Below are 13,761 nucleotides of genomic sequence, written 5' to 3'. Positions count from 1 at the left end.
TTAGAAGTAGGAATTGGACATGGCTCTAACACCAGCTCCTCATCTGCACCATCATCATGATACTTTGTTAAATCTGTAATGTTGAAAATGGGAGAAATGTGAATACCATCTGGCAGCTCCACTTCATATGCATTTCCTGAGTCATGTTTCTTCAAAATTTTGCAGGGGGCCAAATTTCTTCATTTTCAGCTTGTTGTAAGTACCGTTTGGAAATCTTTCTTTTCGTAAGTGCACCATGACTAAATCCCCTACTTGGAATTCTGTATGTCTTCTCCTTTGATCAGCCCTAGCTTTATACTCTTGATTCATCTTAGTTATGTGTGCCTGAACCTCCTCATGTAGACGCTTGATATGTTCAGCAAATTCCTCAGCTTCAACACTTGTCCTCTCCCCTTGTTCTATCTTCCTCAGCTCTGGTGCAGTCCTTGGGCTACTCCCATATACAATTTGGAATGGTGATTTTCCAGTACTCCTATTTATAGAGTTATTATAAGCAAACTCTACTTGTGGTAGAATCAAATCCCATCCCTTGGGATTATCCCCAACTAAACATCTTAGCAAATTGCCCAGACTTCTGTTTACCACTTCTATTTGGCCGTCAGTTTGTGGGTGACACGTGGAACTGAATTTCAAGTCTGTTCTCAACTTCTTCCACAATGTCCTCCAGAAATACCCCACAAATTTAGTATCTCTGTCAGAAACTATACTCCTTGGAAGACCATGTAGTCTTACCACCTCTTTGAAAAACAAGTCTGCAATATGGACATCATCATGAGTTTTGTGGCATGGAATGAAATGTGCCATTTTGGAGAACCTATCAACCACCACAAATACTGAGTCATTACCCCTTTGTGTCCTTGGCAATCCAAGAACAAAATCCATACTTATGTCCTTCCATGGCCTTGATGGAACAGGCAATGGCTGGTATAGGCCAGTATTGTGACTAAACCCCTTGGCAACTTGACAAACCTAGCAACTCTTTACAAACTTCTTCACATCTTGTGAAATTTGAGGCCAAAAATAATGTTCTCTAAGAATGGCAATGATCTTATCTCGACCAAAATGTCCTGCCATCCCTCCACTGTGTTTCTCCTTAATTAGATTTTCCCTCATGGAACTCCTTGGAATGCACAATTGACTACCTTTGAACAACATACCATCCTGAATCAAATAGTCTAACCACTTGGTTCTATCTACAGCAATAGGTTCTTTACAAGCTTTCCATGCTTTAGCAAAATCAGGATCCTCAGGGTACAAATTCTTGAGTTCATCAAACCCAACTACTTCAACCTGCATTGTTGTAAGCAACAACTGTCTCCTACTTAGTGCATCTGCAACCCTGCTAGATTTTCCACTTCTATGCTTCAACACAAATGTATAGCTCTGCAAGAACTCTACCCACTTCATATGCCTCTGATTTAATTTACCTTGACTATTTAGGTACTGTAATGCCTGATGATCAGTATACAAAAAAAATTCCTTCGGAAATAAATAATGCCTCCATTTCTTTAAGGCCTAAACTATTGCATAGAACTCTTGATCATAAACAGAATACTTCTTCTTTGCATCATTCAATTTTTCACTAAAATATGCAATAGGCTTACCTTCTTGGCTTAATACAGCCCCAATAGCGCTGTCACTAGCATCACAATCCACCTGGAAAACCTTTCTAAAATTTGGAAGTGCCAAGACAGGTTGTTCTATCACCTTCTTCTTCAGCAATTCAAAACTACTCACAGCTGCTGCAGTCCATTTGAACTCTTTTCTATCCCCTCTTATTGTATCAGTTAGGGGTGCACATATGCCACTGAAATTCCTAATAAACTTCCTGTAAAAATTAACCAGACCATGAAATGATCTTACCTCAGTAGCAAACCTCGGAGTAGGCCATTCCAAGATGGCTTTTACCTTCTCCGGATCCATTTTGAGACCTTCAGGTGATATAACAAACCCCAAATAGACTAACTCCCTCTTTGCAAAGTTACACTTCTTTAGATTAATTAACAGTTTCTCTTCCCTTAGCCTTTCAAGGACACTACGAATATGCAATAAATGTTCTTCCAAAGTCTTGCTGAAAATTAAAATATCATCCAAATAAACAATAACAAATTTTCCCAAGAACTTCTTAAGTACCTCATTCATGAGCCGCATGAAGGTGCTTGGGGCGTTTGTCAATCCAAAAGGCATGACTAACCACTCATAAAGAACCTCCTTGGTCTTGAAGGTTGTTTTCCACTCATCTCCTTCTCGAATCCATATCTGGTGATAACCACTCTTCATATCTATCTTTGTGAAGTACTGAGCTCCACTTAAGCAGTCCATAATATCATCCATCCTTGGCAAAGGAAATCGGTACTTGATGGTGATCCTATTTATAGCTCGAGAATCTGTACACATCCTCCACTCTCTATCCTTCTTTGGTGCAAGTACTGCAGGTACTACACATGGACTCAGGCTCTCTCGAATCAAGCCCTTCCTCAATAGCTCCTTAACCTGTCTATTTAGCTCCTCTGTTTCAGTAGGAGTCATCCTGTGAGTAGCCTTGTTAGGAAAACTAGCTTCTGGAATCAGATCTATCTGATGACTGATTTGCCTTACTGGTGGCAATCCATCTGGAACATTATCAGAGATAATATCTCCAAACTCCCCTAGTAAATCTGAAACTTCTAGTGGCATTTCACTAGTACCTTCTTTATCTTTCCCAGGAATCAAAGCATAGCACATATGCTGATGTTTCATGCCATCTAAAAACTTCCTTTCATCAACAAGACAAATCCTAGCACTGCTACATACCTTTTCCCCTTCCTTTTTCATGACCTTCAAATTGTGGCGAACTCCATCCTTTGTCAGAGAGTATGTGTTTGCATGTCCATCATGTACTGCATGTCTATCAAACTACCATGGTCTACCCAACAATAGATGGCAAACATCCATCGAAATAACATCACAGAGAACTTCATCATGGTAACTCCCAATTTTGAAATTTACTAAACATTGTTCACTTACCAGGACCTTATGATCATCTTTTACCCAAGCAATCCGATAGGGTTGGGGATGTTTCTCCCTCTTGAGCTTCAGCTTAGAGACCATCTCTTTTGATACCAAGTTATCAGTGCTACCACCATCAATGATCATGTCACAACATTTATCCTCACACTTGCATCTGGTACAGAACAAACTCCTCCGTTGTCCTGGTTCAATCTCACCACTTAGTAGGACTCTTTCATTTACCAAGGTCTCTCCTCTTTCTACATCCTCTGAATGTGATGATTGTGCATCTTCATCCATATGAGCAACCCTAGCTTGGCCCTCACCTCTCCTATCTGTCCTTCCTTGTTGTTGAGGGCATTCAAAGGCATGATGACCTTCTTCATTGCAATGGAAACAGGTACCATGGAAGCCTCCTCTTCCTTTTCCACGTCCTCTACCTCTTCCTCTTTGATTTCCAAAGTCTTGATCATGGGAGCGGTTGAAACCCTCATTCCTCTGGTTCCTGCTAGTACCCACATCTTCATTTTTCTTTTGGGTTTCATTGCGGCCTCCAGATGATCTACCGCTTCCCCTTCCTCCTTGACCGCGCCCTCTTTGTCTTCCTTCAAACCTTTTATTTAGCTTCTCTTCAACTCGTAGGGAAAATTGGTATGCCTCTTCAATGTTGGTCATTCTTACCAGACTTAATTCCTCCTAGATGCTAGGTCGCAACCCACTGATATAACGAGAAACCTTCTCCTTATTTGCTTTTGCATGCCCCACTCTAATCAAGAGTCGGTAAAATTCCTCTGTATATTCTTGGACTGATCTTCCTGCTTGCTTTAACCCATGCATCTTCTTAAACAAATCAAGCTCATAGTCCACAGGAATGAACTGCTTCTTCAATTTGTCCACCATGCGATCCCATCTTGTGATCTTCTCCTTTCCTCTTCTATTTCTTTCCAATTGAACCTCTTGCCACCAGATTTTGGCATGGCCTTTTAGTTTGGCCTTTGCAAACTTAACCCTATCTGGGTCCCTGATATCCTCATACTCAAAGTATTCTTCCAGTTCATTGATCCAATCGATCAACTCATCTGGTTTCAGATTTCCTGAAAATACACCCACTTCAATTGTAGGTCTTTTCCCACACTTAGTAATGGCCCTAAAAAGCCTTTCCTCTACAAGATTCAGAACTTCCCTATCAAGTTCCCCTTCTGGTCCCATTTCTTCTTCTTCATTGTCATCCTCACTGTCGTCACCTACGGCAACATTTGCTCCTCTACGGAGCTCCTCTTGCAATACCTATACCTGCCTTTGGAGGGCTCTAACCTCCTCAGGATTAATAGCTCTAGCCCTTCCACCACGCTCTCTTCGTGGAGGCATCTTCTTAACTCAAACCCACAACCACACAGTCCTGGTGCAAACTACCTCACAGTCGGCGTTCTATCTACACACTCAGGAAAACCAGCTCTGATACCACTTGATGGGGACACAACCCAAGAACAAAATGGACACAACAGAAAGGGAAAATTATATTAACTGAGAAAATAAGCTAGTATAATAGTACAGAGAAAATAAACTTCAAAACATGCCCTAAGGGCTTACAATAGCATAAATCTGGAGATAATTTCTCCTTACAGTACCTCCTCTCAAACTCCACTCCGAACTGCCTTTTACAATGCCAAAAATCTCCTTAAATAGACCCCAGAGGGTTAAGGACTAGGAGTAAATTCTAGAAAGTGCTAGTAGGCATCCACCGACCAAAAAGAAGGTTCCAAAAGTTGCGTTAGAAGTCAGTGCAAATCTAGAAGAATCCAAAAACGGTAACCAAACTTCTGGGAGGCATAACTTTTGAACCGTAGCTCCGATTGACGAACCGTTTACATTTTCGGAAAGCTCTCGAAGCGCTCTATAGCCCTATAGATAGCTTTTCTCGTCCCCCATTTTTTGGCCCTTTTCAAGGTCATTTAATGACCCTAACCTAACTTTGAAGCATTCTTAAGAGGTCTCCAAAACTCAAAAAATTGCAATAACTTTCAAACCATGGGGCCTTTTGACCTGATTCTTTTTTTGGAATGCTCTAAATCACAATTACATTCATCTGGCCAATTCACACCTTCTAGGTCACCAAAATGATGGCCAAATTGCATGCTCCTATTTTTTTGGGATTTTCTAGCACACTGATAGTTGAACTGTGAGAGTTGGAACCTTTATTTGACCCAAATGGGTATCCAAAAATGTAAAGACATGAAATAGAAACTAAGTCTAAGTATATTTTTTTTGGGTGACACTGGATTGCCCTTATACCTCTGGATGCTCCTGCATCATGTTGTATCTTATCATGATATATATTCTTTTAGCATTTTATATCTTGTGACTTGTATAGAGGAAGATTATGCATTTTGGTTATGCCAAGTGGCATCTTATGTACTTGTATTATTATTTCATATGATTTCTTACTTATGGTTATTCTATGATGTGGACTTTGTTTACTTATCAGATTTAATCATTAAATTTTGTATATGGTTCAACATTATGGAACCCTTGAGAGATGTAATTGTTATTGTATTTCTTATGTATGAATGTGATTTATTGCTTCCTCTAGATGCTATCTATTTTTAAAAAAAAAATTCAAAAATAAATGTTTAGCAAACTTAGTGACATAATAGGTTAATTTATTTTGGGTTCCCTAGTGGGGTGTTATATCTTTTATTTGAGTCTAAGTTTCTACATTGGGATCTCTAGGTATATTTGAACACCACTAGATGACACCTAGTCAACTTAAACGTAACTTAAGAAACTATATTTATCTAACACAACTTGAACTTCAAACTTGAATAGCTAAACACAGAAAAATGCAAACTTGAATAATTCTTGATTTGAATTTCAAAAAATGATTTCATAGGATTATACTTTTAATTAGTATGCCCTTGTTGATTTTTTTGACATTTTGTTGTTCTTGCTTGGATGTTGCAAGAGGATGGTGTCTGGGACTATATCAACTATGAGAGGTTGTAGCTCGATCTGAGGTAAAGGTTGTGGGTGAGGCATAGATATCAACCCATATGTTATTAGTCATAGGAGTCCTATTTAGGAAGATAATGTGGAGGAGAAAAATAGAGAACAACATGTAGATCATGAGGAACTTGGTGCTAAGAAGCTATTGAAGATTATTTTAGAGAACCTACCTAACTAGGAGAGGGTTAAGCAAGGAGAGTCATATCATTAGGGAATAATGAGAGACATAGATCCAAGAGTCCTAAGAGATATTGTACAGGAGATAGGTTAGAGGCTACCAAATTCAATCAGATGAAAGACCTCTTGAGAGTTAAGCTTAAGTTTTTACAAGAGCTAGTACTAGTTACGATGCAGAGAATGGGTTCATTGCACTAAATAGATGCCTTGCGATGCAAGACTTTGAAACAAATGTCAAAGAAAGGTATGCCATTACCTACTTGGAGATTTTTACAATTACTTGGTGAAAAATTGAGGAGAAGAAGTTGGGTCTAGATATGAAGAACATCATGTGGGAGTTATTTCTGGAGCACTTCTATGAGCATTTCTTACCCAAGGAGTGGAGTCAGTAGAGAATAGACAAGTTTCATAATCTAAGATAGTATGTACCCTAACCATAGTAGAGTATGAGAAAAAGTTCTTTAAGGTCATGCCCTATGCAGGGATCACTGACAATTCTCCACTTATGGTACAACACTTTAAAAGGGGACTGAATAAGTATTACATTGGGGGTGTGAAGATATTCCATCCTAAGACCCTCAAGGAAGAAGTTTATTAGGCCATACTTATTTAGCAGAACATCACTTTATGACATGGTGGTATTGTGGGTACACCTTCTAGTGCACATGCACCATTAGGTTCCAAGGGTGCATATAACCAAGGCATAGGTAGTACTATGAAGCCTCCTTACTCCAAAAGTAATCAGGGTCAACAACAACAACAACAACAACAAAAGGGATATTATCCTCTAGAATAGAGTAGTGGTGGTGGTTCCAACTCTTAGGGATTACACTAAGTCTTGTTAGTATTTTTCAACCCCATTCATGAAATATTAATCTTCTACTTTCTAAGTTAACTTTAATCTCAAAGTAAATTTGATGAGAGGTGTTCAATTCTCACTTTAAGTTGTGCAAAAAAAAAACTACAGCCTTATGGTTGTTAATCTATTCTTCAAAGTTTTATGGATATAAGTGAACAAATAACAAGCAAAACATTTTAATGGAAGATATTTAATGTTACGATTTGAATTCAAAATATTATTTTTTCAAATATAAATTTAATGGATATTAAACAACAATATTTTTTCAAAGTTGAGACGCACTTGCTAAAACTTGATTTCTTGTGAGGTTATAGTTATCATTTTCCCTAATAGGCTATATTACAATGAATTTACAATATAACAACAAAAATATAATATTACAACATACCCTACTTTTGAGTTTTCAAAAATTAATAGAATATATCTATTAATATTATTTTCTCATGTTCATTTCGATTTAAAAAAATACATTTAACCATTTTAAATATCTTAAATTTATAGTATACTAAATTGAATTAAAAATTACTAAACAAAATTATGCTCTAATTTTATTATTGAGGTAAAAAATTTGAGCAATGAAAATATATAATATAATTTTAATAATAAATATTTATATACTTACAAATTGTATTAGAATTTTCTTAATAGATCATTTATAAAGTTTTTATTTATAAAATTTATTATAATTTTGTAATAGATTATTTATAAACTTTAGCAAATAGAGCCAATTTATAGTGTTGGTGGTCTTATTGGTATTTTTTTAAAAATCAAGACAAATATGGAAACATAAAGTTTAGACAAAGCCACGACACTCAACGAAGCTCTTGTTTTTATTATCTTTAATTTGTATCTTATATTTTTCATTATTATTATGTTTATATTGTGATAAATATTAATTTTTAATATGTAAAAATAAAATAAATATGAACTATTTTGTAAAAAATTTAAAAGTAATCAAATAGTTTTTAAGATTATATTTTGTATTGTTGTAAATTTTAAATTTTTAGTGTGCGTAAGTAAATAAATATTATTGATTTTAGATAAGAGGAAAAATAATAAAATTTGAAGAATTTTTTAAAAATATTTAATAAGAACATAAGATTAAGTCAATTGATTTTGAACTATATTTTATCAATATATTTTTAAATTCAACAAAATGATTTTAAACATTTTAAAATAAATTAATCAGAATATGATTCAAATTTATCTCTCAAAATACTAATTTTTCTTTAAAAAACTTATAAAATTATATTCAGAGGTGGACAATCTCAAAAAAAAATTACTTACAGCATATCTTACAGCATTAAAAACCAACCTTCATAACTGCGAAAGCGACATTTATGAAATGACTGATGGGACGTAGTGGGTTATGTATGGAGGTATGCGGACCATGGCATGGAGGGAGGGAGGGAGGCATCCAGGCCAGTCGAATCGCTTGGGGTAGCCATTGCCGCCACAATGAGTCTTCAAGCCATTGTGTTTCACCATAAAAAGATGGATTGTAGCAGGCAAAACACATGAAATGAACTAATTTGGATGCTCATGTGGGTAGGCTTGGCACTGGCTTTCACAGTAACCAGCTCATTGCCCATTTACAACACCTCACTTTCTTCTCATGCCTCTGCCTTACATGCCCATGATGCCCCGAGTATAATACTTTCTGTTGTGAAAGGTCGTATGCTGCTCGACAATGGTGATGAAGATGTTTTTGAGAAAAGAGACGTGGAATCCCTACTCTCTTTCAAAGATGGCATTACTGCAGACCCAATGCACTGCCTTTCCAACTGGACTTCCACCAATTCGGGAAATGTGTGCTTGTGGAATGGCGTTTGGTGCAGAAAGAATACCAAGCAAGTTGTGGCCATCATTCTGGGCAACGGCTACCCAGGCAGGAGGATCGACTGCCTAGGTTGCTGAGATTCTCAAACACCGTGCCACGCCCTGCCACGCCTGTCCCTTCCTCTGACAGTGTCAGTGTCAGAGAGCCAATCGTGCACCCATTCTATGGAGATGATTTTTATTTATTTTTAATAAAGTATTAGGTTTTTATTGAATAGTTTTATGATTGTTAATATAAAATTAAGTTTTTATAATTATTTATAAAATATTTTTATAATTAAATTAATTTCTATAGACTTAATTTTATGTTTTATTATTCATTTTATTTTATAACTTAATTTATTTTGTATTTATTAAAACATTTGTATTAATCGTATAAATAGTTTCAAAATAACAATATATAAATAACGTTTGTATTTATTGAAATAACATTTGTATTTATTGCAATAATAAATTTATTGTATAATTTTACAAATATTTAATAAAAATAAAGATTATTATTTTTTGATTAAAATGAATTGTCAAGAACTTATTACTTTTTATATTTAATATCATTTAATAAAACATTACATTCAAATTTAATTTAATTTTTATCTTATTAAAAAGAAATCGTTTGTAATACTTTATTATAAATTTTGCTAGCTAAATAAATAAATAATATTGTTTAATACTAGCAAAATTTATAATAAAGTATTAAAATCAATTTTTTTAATTTATGTTTGACAGTATCAATAGTGCATATTATGGAATACAAAAATGGATCTACAAAATGCACCGTGCTATACATTTGGGAACTCTAACTTGATCAATAAAAAAATTAATTTAATATGTGACTTGGACTATTTAGAAAAATGTTTTTTCACATTTTCATAATCTATTTAGTCTCATTTTGACCAACTTGATCAATAAAAAAATTAATTTAATATGTGACTTGAACTATATAGAGAAATGGTTTTTCACATTTTCATAATCTATTTAGTCTCATTTTGACCAATATGAATAGAAAATAAGTTTTGATTAAAAACTGAGTCAAAGAATGATCTTTGGAGAAATTTTCTCTGTGGAGTGTAGTTAAGAAGCCACTTTCTATGATTTCTAAAATTTGAACTTTATTTTTGTTGAGTAGCATTAGATAGTTAACAATACAAATTCAATTATTTTTCATAAAGCAGAGTTTATTTTAAGTTTACAAATCCAAATTTGCCAAGCATTGTTATATTTTGATTTGTGGAGGGGAGATGTTTTGGATTTATTTAGATGATAAATTCTTTCATTTATTCAATCATTGTTATTGAATAACATTAAATAATTTCAACTATATTAGTTATTTTCCTTGCTTGAATATTCACAAACTCAATGATCTCTTTAAATCCTATTCTCAAGATCAAATTTTGTATCTTTGCAATTCTAGTCAAAATCATGCCTATTTGTTGCCAATGATGCAAAATCTAGAATTTTCTAGGTACGAATTGGTGGTTGTTCTATTTAAGTGTTCAACAAATTTCAAGAGCTTTCATTTTTTTAATCAATCTTACTATAAATGAATGCAATTGCATTTCTGTCAGACTTTTCTCCTGCAGTAAATAGAGATAGTTCAAGCCAAAAATAAAAAAGGCGAAACATAGGAAAAACCTGATCAAAATCGATGCAATTACTATTCATTATTCATTGTTGCAGTTGCAAACTTATCATAAAGCAACAACTTCGCCAAGGCAAACATAGACTCTCTAATCAAATTGAAAGAAATGTGTCCAAGGTTTAAAAAAACACATAAAACTCCATAAGGTTTAGCTAGAAAAACATAAAGAAAATCCAAATCCTTGAGGAGTTTTGTAGCACCCAAGTACTGGTAAAAATCGTGGCAAAACAAAACATTGATAAAAGGCTACAACCCCATTTATTAAAATCGAGAGGAAAATTTGGAGGTAAAAGGGTCTAGTCAATTTAGAAATGGATGATATATTATAGTAAATACCCTAAGCTAACATCTTTACAAAATAAGATCTTTTGCATCGAGAAAATAGAAAAGTGGAAGCACACTCAAAGGAGTCGATGATGAGTAATGTGCATTAATGAAGCTATTTAGGAGTCCTCGAAGAGAGGGGAGATTGATTCTTGATACTTTTATTTGGAATTCATTGAGACAAGCACACAATTTTAACTAAAATGCAACTTATATCAAATACTCATCGAAAAATTAGAAAATATGTAAATTCTATAATCATTAAAGGTGCTTCGTTGTTCTAATTTTCCCCATCTTGAACTTGACATTTCCATTGTTCTTGTCTTTTATGAGATGGTGAATGTATTAAGTTATGTAAATAATATAGTCATGATTTAAATAAAATTTATATAACTTAATATAGTCTTGATTTTAAAAAAAATCTTCCAAAAAAATGTTGTAACTTCAACCAACGTGAATATTAATAGATTTGAATTCATTTTTTCAAAAATTTATAAATTTGTTATATCAAATAAAAGATATTAATTTTAATTAGCTTTATTATGAATTAGAATTTAATTAAATTCAAATATTTATTGTAAAATTTTACTAAAATATTTTTTCTAAAAAATAAAGCACTACAAATTTAGAAAATGAAAAAAAAAATTATCTTTTAGTATAATTGAAAAATGATTAGATAAATTTTGCTAGTGTTAAGAAATCGTTTTTAATACTTTATTATAAATTTTGTTAGTATTAAACAAAATTATTTATTTATTTAGCTAGTAAAATTTATAATAAAGTATTACAAACGATTTCTTTTTAATAAGATAAAAATTAAATTAAATTTGAATGTAATGTTTTATTAAATGATATTAAATATAAAAAGTAATAAGTTCTTGACAATTAATTTTAATCAAAAAATAATAATATTTATTTTTATTAAATATTTGTAAAATTATACAATAAAATTTATTATTGCTATAAATACAAATGTTATTTCAATAAATACAAATGTTGTTTATATATTGTTATTTTGAAACTATTTATACGATTAATACAAATGTTTTAATAAATACAAAATAAATTAAGTTATAAAATAAAATGAATATACTTTATAATTTAAAAAAGTAATAAAACATAAATTAAGTCTATAGAAATTAATTTAATTATAAAAATATTTTATAAACAATTATAAAAACTTAATTTTATATTAACAATCATAAAACTATTCAATAAAAACCTAATACTTTATTAAAAGAAGAAAAATCATTTCCATAGAATGGGTGCATAATTGGCTCTCTGACATTGTCAGTGGAAGAGACAGGCGTGACAGGGCGTGGCACGGTGTTTGAGAATCTCGGCAACCCAGGCAGTCGATCCTCCTTTGGTACAACATGAGGTCCCTCAATATCAGGGATTGTATGGTGGAACAATATCAGACTTTGGTACAGCATGAGGTCCCTCAAAATCAGAGCTTTCTACGGAGTTGTGGATTCTAAAACATGTAGCTGGAGTTTGAAGTACCGCCCTCATTTTACATTTCACTCATCCACGTCCACATCTGCCGTCACTGCCTAGACGCTGTTCCGTCTATTCTTCAGTTTCCATGTAGCCTACTTGTTGAATGATTTATCAGTTTCCCTGTTTCTTGTTAGGTGATATAGATATATTAAATAACTAGTAATCTGGAAATGCCGAAGAAATATTTAGAATCAAATAAGGAAGGAACTAACAAGATCAGTAGACAAACTGTTTAGTTTATAAATTTGAATAGAGAGAGTTGCAAGGATGGGACGGAAAGGGGAATCTCTCAACTTTTGCCTAATGCATTGGGATGTATGGGGACCTCTTGTCTCCTCCGCGAATAGATAGGTTGTATAGGTTGTATAAAGGTGCAGAGGGGATAATGTTTGCAGAGCATGAATAGCTATAATTCTATTTTATAAATAAATATAATAGGAGCTGTCCTCTTGGCAGTACTTATCCAAAGAAAAATGCCTTTAGAAAGCGTGATAAAATTCATAAAATTTGTAAGGGAAAAAAAACAGTAAGCCTTGAGAATCATGCAGGTAATTAGAGGAAAATATTAGCAATATAAATTTATAAAGGGAAATTTCTTGTCATTGTCTACTTTTATCATGCTATGCAATGCATCAAAGGAAATTTATTTGTGATTGTCTACTTTTATCATATTTTATCATGCTATCTAAGTATGATAATATAATTTTTCAAGTAGTCTAAACTTAAAATAGTCACTCGAATTTTTTCAGTTCCTTGTATTTGTTAAGCAATGGTTCATTTGTAGATGCCACTTGTAAGGCTTATTTTCTTTCATTTTGTACACTATTGCCAATGCACAAAAACTGGGATTCAAAAAAGAAATATATATGAAAAGTACGTAAGATACTTTATATTTGTAGCATGATTCAATCAAGGTGGTACAAATTTCACTAATTGCACTTCTACAACACTTCCTACTCATGAGTTCAGAAAGATGATGGAGAATCAGAAAGATGTTCTCAAATATACAAGGTTGGAAATGACGTCTTGGGAGCCCTATCCAAAGATGTATCACTCAACTTCTTGTGCCTTTCCTCATGTAGCAAGCATCTCGTCTTGTGCCACCAACAAACAAGATATAGTAGTCAACAATAATATGGACAGTGGCTGCAACATAAGAATAACACAGAAAAGTTGTATATCTAACATTTGTGTGCAAAGTGATTGTTGGGACATGATTGACTAAAATTACTCTTATGTATTCTTATGAACTAATATAAAAACATAAGATTATCACTTGGAGAACTACATCCAATAACATACCTATAGTGAGATTTGTATTAAAAAGAAAATCTAGTCCAAAGGATGCTTGTCACAACCTACTTTAAATATGGAATTGAAGAATGAACATATTTTATTTTGAACAACAATAGCAATAGGAAATGATCTT

This window comes from Cupressus sempervirens, chromosome 8 (assembly GCF_028749045.1).
Source record: "Cupressus sempervirens isolate cs-2001-9-10 chromosome 8, ASM2874904v1, whole genome shotgun sequence".
Taxonomy (NCBI): domain Eukaryota; kingdom Viridiplantae; phylum Streptophyta; class Pinopsida; order Cupressales; family Cupressaceae; genus Cupressus; species Cupressus sempervirens.
The sequence above is the reverse complement of the archived record's forward strand: the minus strand, read 5'-3'. Positions refer to the sequence as shown.